General features: G+C 45.2%; 1 long non-coding RNA gene across 1 annotated transcript; it reads right to left on the bottom strand.

The window, feature by feature from the left end:
- Window positions 1-4,603: 4,603 nt before the first annotated feature.
- On the bottom strand, window positions 4,604-9,108 carry LOC145516730 (uncharacterized). Its single transcript, XR_014061706.1, has 2 exons — window positions 7,955-9,108; window positions 4,604-7,274 (listed from the first exon to the last, which is right to left on the bottom strand). It is a non-coding gene; the product is annotated as an uncharacterized LOC145516730 (long non-coding RNA).
- Between the last annotated feature and the right edge of the window lie 643 nt (window positions 9,109-9,751).

Here is a 9,751-nt window from a genome sequence, read left to right as displayed (position 1 = left end):
ACCACCTTCTCCAAGGCTGTTGGACAGCTGCTGCTCCCATTTTTACTGTCACACCTGGCTTCACTGACCATTCCTCTTGGGGTGTGGTTCTACCCAGTGAATCCAGCCTCTGCAAGCTACACTTTTCCTGTTGCCTTCTTTGAGGAGCCAAAACCAGTTTCCCAGAGTCAGTAAAGGAGGCTCCATTGAGGTACCTGACCTAATAAGGCAGCCAAGTTTCTCTTCCTGGCTGTATTCCAACCGGTGTCTATGGGAGGGGCTCTCTGGCTACCTTCAGGTTGCTGGGCAGTCCTCTGGGTGTGCCCGGTAGAGATGTGCTGGGGTAAATGGGGAGCAGCAGGGTATGGCCGGGTCTGGAGTGGAAGCAGTACCCGTACCTCTGCTGGGTGGAAGCCACAGCAGCACAGAGAAGCCCTAGGGATGCTGGCTCTCCTGCAGCCCAAGTTCTAGGCGTGCACCAGGGGCCAATCTAAGGGGCTAAGCGAGTAAATGGACGTGGGAGCCTGTGGGAGCCGGAATGCTCCATTTCAAATCCTCAAATGGGAACCGTGTCTCTATGTGAAATACAAAAAGTGAACAACAGAAACACCCCTCTGAAAATTCATCTTGCTGAAAACTCAAGTTCACGGAATAGAGCAACGATGATTACCCATACGTCTCTTCTTTTTATCCTTGGCAATGCCAGGGCCTGACTATCCATCTTCTTGCCCCCATTTCTTCACAAAGCCTTGAAATCTTTCATCAAACAGGACCCCTGCTGGCACTTCCTGGTGTCCCAGAGTTCCCCGGGGCTCACACGCAAGTTAGGTCCTCACCATCATCATCTCTTTACTGCGAGACCACCTTGTTTCCTTCTGCTGAGTTTTGGTCCATAGCAACCCCAAGTGTAGTACCTTCACCATTCTAATTGACATGAGGGCCATCAATGAGTCCAGAAGTTTCCTGCCACTTTCATTTAAAGGAGTTTTGTCAATAACTATGGCTCTTTGAGCAAATCACTTTTTCCCAGAACTCACATCTTAGGACGAAGGGGTAGAATTAGGTAATTTCTAAACATCTTACCAAGTGAAGAGAAGAATACTAGCACCAACTCGGACTCCTCCTGTATACATCGAATCTGGTGGAAAGTAAATTGAAAGGAAATGGGAAGGAGAGACAGCACGCATTGAATTTCTCATTAGCCCCACTGCCTGGTTCTCATTAGTGAGCCTTCTGGGTTATGGGCACAAGGGCCAGGACTTATGTTCATGGCTGAGTAGCACATGTGAAATGTAGGCTATTTCTAATCCATATTATATGAGCTCCACACTTTGCTATCTCCCAAAGTAATGGGCAGCGCTCAAGGAAAACCCCACCAGAATGATGGGCTAATCCTTGAGGGGGAAAATATTGCTGTTCTGCATAAGCTTTTGCTCTCTGCTTAATTAATCCCTAAAACTTTCAGGCCTTAATGAGAATAATTAGACTTGACAGTACTGAGCTTAATGCCCAACTACAGACAACAAAAAGCGTGTTCAGTCTGTAAGCTTCCCAGAGCTCACTGAAAGACAGGTTAATGTTATTTACAGCAGCCCCAGTGAGGGGCCGGATGAAGGTTCGGACTTGAAATGTGGCTGGAGCTCCCCGGGGACCATTCCTCTGAGGAGCAGAGTACTGGAGCCCCTTCCTTTGTGGTTTTCACTCCCTGACAAACCGTGGTCTAGACACGACCTGGCTAGAAATTCCCTTATTACCACCCTGGCCAGACCACATTTATCATCACCTTGAGTGTGATGATAGTGCAAGCCTCCAGGCCTCTCCCGTTCAAATAATGAATCGAGGGAGCCAGACCACTGCGCTCCAGTGTCTGCCAGCTTCTGGAAATACCTCATCTTCCAGAAAACTATTCATTTGTCAACAGAGGGTAACGTTAAAACCTTAAAGACAAATCAGACGGAAGGGAGGGATGGGAAAAGCAGGCAGGGGATGGTCTGGGAGAGACAGCTGCTTTGGTTCAGAGCAGCTTCTTTGATTTCTTAGCCTCATGCCAGCCTCACGCCAAGAAAAGGCTTAGGTCTCCCTTTGAAACAGTTAGGGTTCGCCCTTCCCAGAGAGAGAGTCTAGAAGCATTCCTCGAGCGTCACAGGGATGATCAGGTTTATTTGTCTGTGTCTGTGGGGGGCGGCCCAGAGACGGATGGAACGACCAGGCAGGTTCTCGGGTTTTCTGGTGGTGATGCTGTCAGAGCTGAGTGCACAGACTCAGAGAAGGGATGGTGGGCCCTTCCCACCTGGTGGGGTGACATCTGGGTCCCCAGGAGTGGGGACGGATTTCTGCACATTCAGTTGGCAGTAATTCCTGCAGGAGGCAGGAAGGTGGTGAGCGAAGCTTCCTAAGCCACTCTCTAGGTTTACACCAAGAGTTATAATGTCCATTTGGAGAAAGGTCGTTCTCTGAATCGAAAAACAACAGCTAAGCAAAATGCCTGGTGCTTCTCAGTTTTAAAATAATATGAACTTCAGGGTTGTTGTAGATCTAAAGAGATGAAAGCAAGAGATGCAGCATGTTATTAGAAAACCAACATGTGACCCTTTTAAAAACAGGCATTAACACAATACACACACACACACACACACACACACACACACACACACACACACACACCAACATGAGGACAGGAACTTTGACCCTGTAAGTGGCACTGGGCTAGCGACTTTGTTTTTAATTTTCAATCAAGGATCTAAAACAGACTTCAAAGGGCATTTAAGCTGACAGTTTTATTTTCTCCTTGAGGAAGAGGAAAGATGAATAAGCGTAAAGCCAGATCATTCTCAAAATAATTGCAGCCCTGACATATCTAAATGAGTTTGTAAAAGAAAATACAGTGGCAATTGATCTTATTAATTAGAGATGTACCAGGATCATAATACCCACTTATCCACAGACTGCCTGCAGCTACAAAAATAAAATAAAATTAACCACTTTCTCCTGGGGAACACAATTTCTTTCCCTCCCTGTCATAGAAAGTCAGTTGGAAAAGCCCCCTTGTTACTGCCTTTCTCGCTCCACAGTGGGGAACAGCCGTGGAGAACAGTTGGGATTGGTTTCTTCTCTGCAGAGCCCGGGGTTTACACTGGATTCGCGATGCCTTGCATAGCCCAGTGGCTTGTCACAATTGATTGAATGTGTAATCTGACACACAAACAAACAAAATGTGCTACAAGAAAATGAGAGAGTTGTTTTTCCTTAGCTTGTACATGTCATTTACCTGTGAGAGATGGCAGCGGGAGCTCAGGGCAGGCAGGTCCACCTCCATCAATTGCTCATTCTGTCTCTGCAACACCCCCTGCGCCTCGTGGTCCTATGTCTACTATCAATCGCTTAACATATGGAATAGACTCAACGGAACAGCGCAATGATAAAATGTTGAGTGACAGTTACCTCCGAGAGTGGCCCAGCCCTGAAATATTGGAGATGAGTCTTCAGGTTGACTGCATGGAACGCTTATATAAATGGAACATTCACTGGATTGTTGTTGCAGAAGAGAGAGAGGAAGGAGAAAAGGGGAGAGGAGGAAGACGAAAGGTAGAAGAGCAATGAATCCCCTGGGCGGAGCACCTGGTGCTACCCTGGGGATTTCAGTGTGTGTGTGTATTTGCGTGTGTGTGTGTCTGGAGCAGATGTGGGCAGGGTGATACAACTAGGAGGGCAGGCACTCAGTTCCTACAGTTGTAAGATGGGTGGGAGCTACGACCTAGCGTTCATGGACACGGGCACCCTGGAGGGACTCAAGCCTGTCCTCTCTTGAATTTACACTAAGACGCAGCAGGGGGCCAGAGGTGGTCCTGTAGGGGGAAGTGTGGTGTCCTTTGAAAATAAAGCACAGTGTGAGTTTTGATACTGAGAGTGGCTTTATCTTCCCACCCCTCTAGCGCTGACAGATGCATGGCCCACAGGCTCTGCGCCACCTCCGCAAAGCCAAACAGACACACAGACAAACAAAAAGGCAAAAATCTTTCAAAAGCAAAATACACCCTTAATGTCACGACGGCTGTGATTCGACTTTATTGGAGTAACAGGACTCAATTGGTTATGAAATTCTGAATAATTTAAAGGAAGGCCTGGCAGCTTCCACTGGATCTAGGGATGTCAAGGCTATTTTACCTTTGCCTTGTGTCCTGGAAACTGGGTTCTGATTGAGGTGTGACGAACACATGAGACCACATGTCCCCCGGTGTAGGGACGCACCAGTGCTGACTTCCAGATTGACCAGGGTGAGTGCCGATGCCAGAGATGCTGTCTGGATGCCCGGGAAGTCCGTGGAAAAATACAGACCCTGAGAGCAAGGCTCCAGTTCTGCCTGGAGGAGTCGTCAGGTCCCACTCAGGGAAAGAAAAAGAATGCTCCCAACAGATCAAAGCCCTCGGTCTCTTAAAATGGAAATGAACATTTTAAAAAGGCCTCTCTCAAGGGAGAAATATGCAGTAAATCAGAGCTTTTGAAAGACAACTGGGGCCTGTGCTGGTTTTTGAATAACTTGCCATTTAATAAATGTTCTATTTTTGACCCTTTAGGGAAATACACAACCCCATCTGAAACTCACGGGCCAAAATAATGTAACTTGTTTTTTTTTTTTTTAAAAAAAACTTCATTTTAATAAATTTTTGTGATGGAGACAAATGATCTGAAACCTTTCTTTTTATGGTTCCATGATGAGGTGAGGTCATTTAACAAGAGGGAAATGCTTTCCTGTGCATGCCAAGTCAGACTTGGTGAGTTTTTGGCAAGTTAAGTCCAGTGCCCTGGGTCTCAGAATCGCTGAAGAGAAGCCAGTGTGTGGAGCATTGAGGATGTTTTTGGGTTTCCTTTGCAAGATCCTAATAATGATCAAGTAAAGTACCAATAGACCCATTATATTTTGTCTCTTCAAAGACGTGTGTGTACAAACAGAGAATTTGTAACTCAAGGCTATATTTCATGCATCTCCAGTCCTGGTGAAAACGAAGTACTCAGTGTATGTTTGGATTGTTGTTGGGTGTTTTTCTCTTCTTTCCTGATCCCTACAGCGCTGGGTACACAGTCTGCCCACAATACGCTCTTGCTGTCTTGTAAACTCTTACCTGTCCTTGACCATGTTTGGACTGGGGCATAGAGGACCCGGGAAAGTAGCATCTTACTTACTAGAGCCTTGATTTGTTAAAAATCATACAGGTAGGCTCACTTCACCTTTGTTTCAGGGATAGAGTCTCATTTTCATGAGTGGGTGCAGCTAACATATTTATTCACATCACTTCACCGCCATCCTTCTCTGCTGACTCTTGAGAGCAACTGTCCCCACAGCATCCAGCTGGCATTCCCACTAACCCAACTCAGATTCAAGGGTTGAGAGAACTCAGGATCTCAGGAATGACTCAAAGACCACATGGAGTTTGGTTTTGCATGTTTTCTTTGAGTACCGGCCAGCAAAGACCATGGCCTCACATAATTTTTCTGCCGGGTGTGGAAGAGTGCCATAGAAAGATGATTCATGAGAAGAAATTGTCGAGTTTCTGCCTGGAATGGAGTGGAAAAAACTTGGTTGAAAAAATCCCAGACATGCACACAAAAGACACATAGAACCAAATTTATATCTTTAGCTTTGGGAATCTACATTCATTATTTTCTCACTTGATTTGAAAAAGGGTGAAAATTGGGCCACAAAGCTCTTGTTGGGTTATAAATAAGATTTTAGATTATACATTAGAGTCTGGGCCACAATAGTAGCTAATATTTGCTTTGTGTTCCTCAATTCATAAAGTGCTTTTCCAATATAGTTAACCCTCATGTTAGTCCTGAATTGTTCTTTTACCAACATTACCTGATGAGAAAAATGGAATCTTTAAGAGAAGTTACGTGGACAGTAACAATATGAGCATTTTAACCCAAGCCCTCTGCATCCTGGGACCTTTTGTTTTAGCCTCAGGGTGACATACTGGAATCTGATGCCAATTCTGCAACACCAGCTGGGTGTCCACAGTTCAGTTCAGTCGCTCAGTCGTGTCCAACTCTTTGTGACCCCATGGACTGCAGCACGCCAGTCTTTCCTGTCCATCACCAACTCCTGGAGCTTATTCAAACTCATGTCCATGGAGTCGGTGATGCCATCCAACCATCTCATCCTCTATTGTCCCCTTCTCCTCCTGCCTTCAATCTTTCCCAGCATCAGCGTCTTTTCCAGTGAGTCAGTTCTTCACGTCAGATGGCCAAAGTATTGAAGTTTCAGTTTCAACATCAGTCCTTCCAATGAACACCCAGGACTGATCTCCTTTAAGATGGACTGGTTGGATCTCCTTGCAGTCCAAGGGACTCTCAAGAGTCTTCTCCAACACCACAGTTCAAATGCATCAATTCTTCAGTGCTCAGGTTTCTTTATAGTCCAACTCTCACATCCATACATGACTACTGGAAAAACCATAACTTTGACTAGACGGACCTTTGTTGGCAAAGTAATGCCTCTGCTTTTTAATATGCTGTCTAGGTTGGTCATAGCTTTCCTTCCAAGGAGCAAGTGTCTTTTAATTTCATGGCTGCAGTCACCATCTGCAGTGATTTTGGAGCCCAAGAAAATAAAGTCTGTCACTGTTTCCATTGTTTCCCCATCTATTTGCCATGAAGTGATGGGACCAGATGACAAGATCTTAGTTTGCTGGATGTTGAGTTTTAAGCCAGCTTTTTCACTCTCCTCTTTCACTTTCATCAAGAGGCTCTTTAGTTCCTCTTCACTTCCTTCCATAAGAGTGGTGTCATCTGCGTATCTGAGGTTATTGATATTTCTCCCTGCTCAGCTGGGTGTCCACAACTGAGTTCAATCCTGATGTTAACTAAACAGAGTTTGCATCAGATCCCACAAGTGAAAGAGCAAGGTCTCTAACAAGACCACCCTTATCCACACACCAGCCACAAGTGAGGTCCCCAGGCTACCCACATTTCTACCATCTTGGGTATAAATTCAGTGGTTTCTATGATCCCTTCGGATTCAGCAGTTCACTAGAATGACTCACCAAACTCAGGGAAGCACTATACTTACAATTACCATTTTATTACAAAGCAGGCAAACAAACATCCAAGATGAATACACACACAGGCCCAAATCCTGGGGAGTGAGAGGGTGTGACTCAGCTCCTATGCCTTCTCCTCCTGGAATCCAGCTGTGTTCACCAACCAGGAAGCTCTCCCAGCCTCCTTGCTTCGTTTGTTACTATTATTATATCTTTTGTAATCAAGGTTTCATCACGTGGACACGGTCGATTCAATCACTGACCAGTGACTGAACTCAATCTCCAGTCCGTCTCTCATTCCCAGAGGTCAGAGGAGGGGGCTGAAATTCCAACCCTGTAATCTCTTGGTTGGTTTTTCTGACCTTAGTCTGGATGTTGAAATTGTCTCCGGGCCCTACCCTGAGTCATCTCGTTAGCATAAACTCAGGTGTGGCTTCCTAGGTGGGGCTAGTGGTAAAGAAGCCACCTGCCAGTGCAGGAGATGCAAGAGATGAGGGTTTTATCCTTGGGCCAGGAAGATCCCCTGGAGAAGGGAATGGCAACCCACTCCAGTATTCTTGCCTGAAAAATTTCACGGACAGATGAGCCTGGTGGGCTCGGGGTTGCAAAGAGTGGGACACAACTGAGGACACACACACATATACACACACAGGTGTGGTAAAAAAAGTTCTCATTATGAATTTAAAAGATACTCCTAAAGTTTATACTTTAAAAGGATAACTCAGGATAGCCCAAGATCTTCTGAAGCTCTGTGCCAGACCAGAGACAAAGACCACCTACGTTCTTTATTATATCACAGTGGTCTGGTGTAGGTAGGTTCCAACTAGAACCACCAACGATACCTACCTCCCACCCCTGGAGCTGCAGGTGGCCCCCAACCATGAGAGATGGATCTGTTTCTGGGAATGGGAGAGGAACTGGAGATTGAGTTCAGTCACTGGTCAATGCTTCAAAGCGAGCAGTCTTCTTTTGTATGTACAGAGTCGGAGCTGTTTGTCTTTTGTGTATCTATAATTTAATTAATTAATTTATTTTTGACCCTTCTGGATCTTCGCTGCTGTGAAGGCAGCGAGTGGGAGCTCCTCTCTAGTTGCGGTGGGTGGGCTTCTCTTGTTGTGGACCACGGCCCTAGAGGACAGGCTCAGTAGTTGTGGTGCTTGGGCTTAGTTGCTCCTCGGCTCGTGAGATTGATCTTCCTGGATCAGGGGTTGAACCCATGTCTCCTGCACTGGCAGGGGGATTCTTTACCACTGAGCCACCAGGGAAGCCCTGAGCTATTTGTTTAAAAAGCCCATTACACTATTTTTAGTCCTATCTGATATCCTCCCCTTTTCAGTACCCCCCTCTTCTCCTGAGAGCCAGACCAATGGGGGCCACAGCTCAACAGCAGCAGGTCCCAAGGAGATGAGGAACAATTGCCAGACAGCAACTCCCATTCTGCCCACTACTTCCTTTAGCATGACTCCTCGAATAAGTATGCAGAGCCATTTCCTTATTCTCCTGACTTCTAACAGCCCTTTCTCAACCTCGTATTTTCGCCAGTGTTAACTTGTAAGGGAAAGCTTGCACCTCATTTTGTGTGACTTACGAATTGCCACACATCAAATGGACATGTTTGATTCAGTAGCATACATTTCAATGTTTAAAATATGAGGCGTGTTCGAGAGATGCCATTTCACTTAGCAGTCAGTGCTAACATCATTTTTTGAAATGCTCCCCATTTCCGTGATGTAGCCAAAGCTTTATTTATCATCAGATTTGCATTTTGTGATGTATTCTTGAGCCAGCCAAACTCATCTAAAAGCGAGCTCATTTAATGCAAAGTAGATTTAAATGTGACTGCTTTAAAATGGACCACCCTGTTTAAATGCTCCTCCGGATGTAATTAGAAGAAACTTGAGTTCCATAGGCAGGAAAAAAAAAAAAGACAAGTTAAATGAGCTCCTTCTCCCTGGGTAATTTCTGACCACGCACCAATAAAACTGCTTATCAAGAAATGATTTATTTTAAATGTAACTTTCCCACAAACAGTTTAACAGGAGGTAGTTTAGGAATGACAACTGCATTCGAATAGACATCCAAAATGAAAAAATCATGATGTTTCCCACTTTCAGTATCCCTTGTCTCTTCAGACAGAGAGAAAAAGAGAAAAGGGGAAAGAAGGAAAGAGGGAAAGAGAGAAAAAAAGAAACACACAATGCAAAGAAACAGAAAAAAGGAGAAGAAAAAATAGTAGGGTTATGAGACAGTCTAAACTCCAAATATTCAGAAACATCTTATTATCTCATGAGTGAACTAAGATTCTGTCGCTTAACTCCACTTGCATCCAAGCCACAATGACTGGTGGAAATATTATTTGGGAGCTATTCACATAATACATCACCATCCAAGTAGGATCTGGTAGTATGAGCATGCTTGTCAAATCTCCCATCTCATACACTGAACCTCAGAACAGCACTGCCGTCTCCAGAGTCCTGGTGGATCCAAGCTGGGTGCCAGCCATTAAAAATAAAAGCCCGTTAAACTTTCAGGACATACTTGCACATTTTTGGGAGCCGCCAAGCTTTCAAGAGTTGAGCCAGTTCAGTGGTGATATCACCAGACCAGCGTCGCCTAGGCAATGAAAGTAGTTGCCATGGAAACCCTAGTGCTGCGCCCATCAACAGCTTTACAATTTTGACAGTTCAGAAAGTGACTATTTAGGAATTTCAATTAGAGCAGAAATATACACATTT

This window comes from Giraffa tippelskirchi, chromosome 8, assembly GCF_054371585.1.
Source record: "Giraffa tippelskirchi isolate mGirTip1 chromosome 8, T2T-mGirTip1v1.2.pri, whole genome shotgun sequence".
In the NCBI taxonomy this organism is placed as follows: Eukaryota; Metazoa; Chordata; class Mammalia; order Artiodactyla; family Giraffidae; genus Giraffa; species Giraffa tippelskirchi.
Note: the sequence above shows the minus strand (reverse complement) of the source record. Positions and strands in the feature narration are given on the sequence as shown.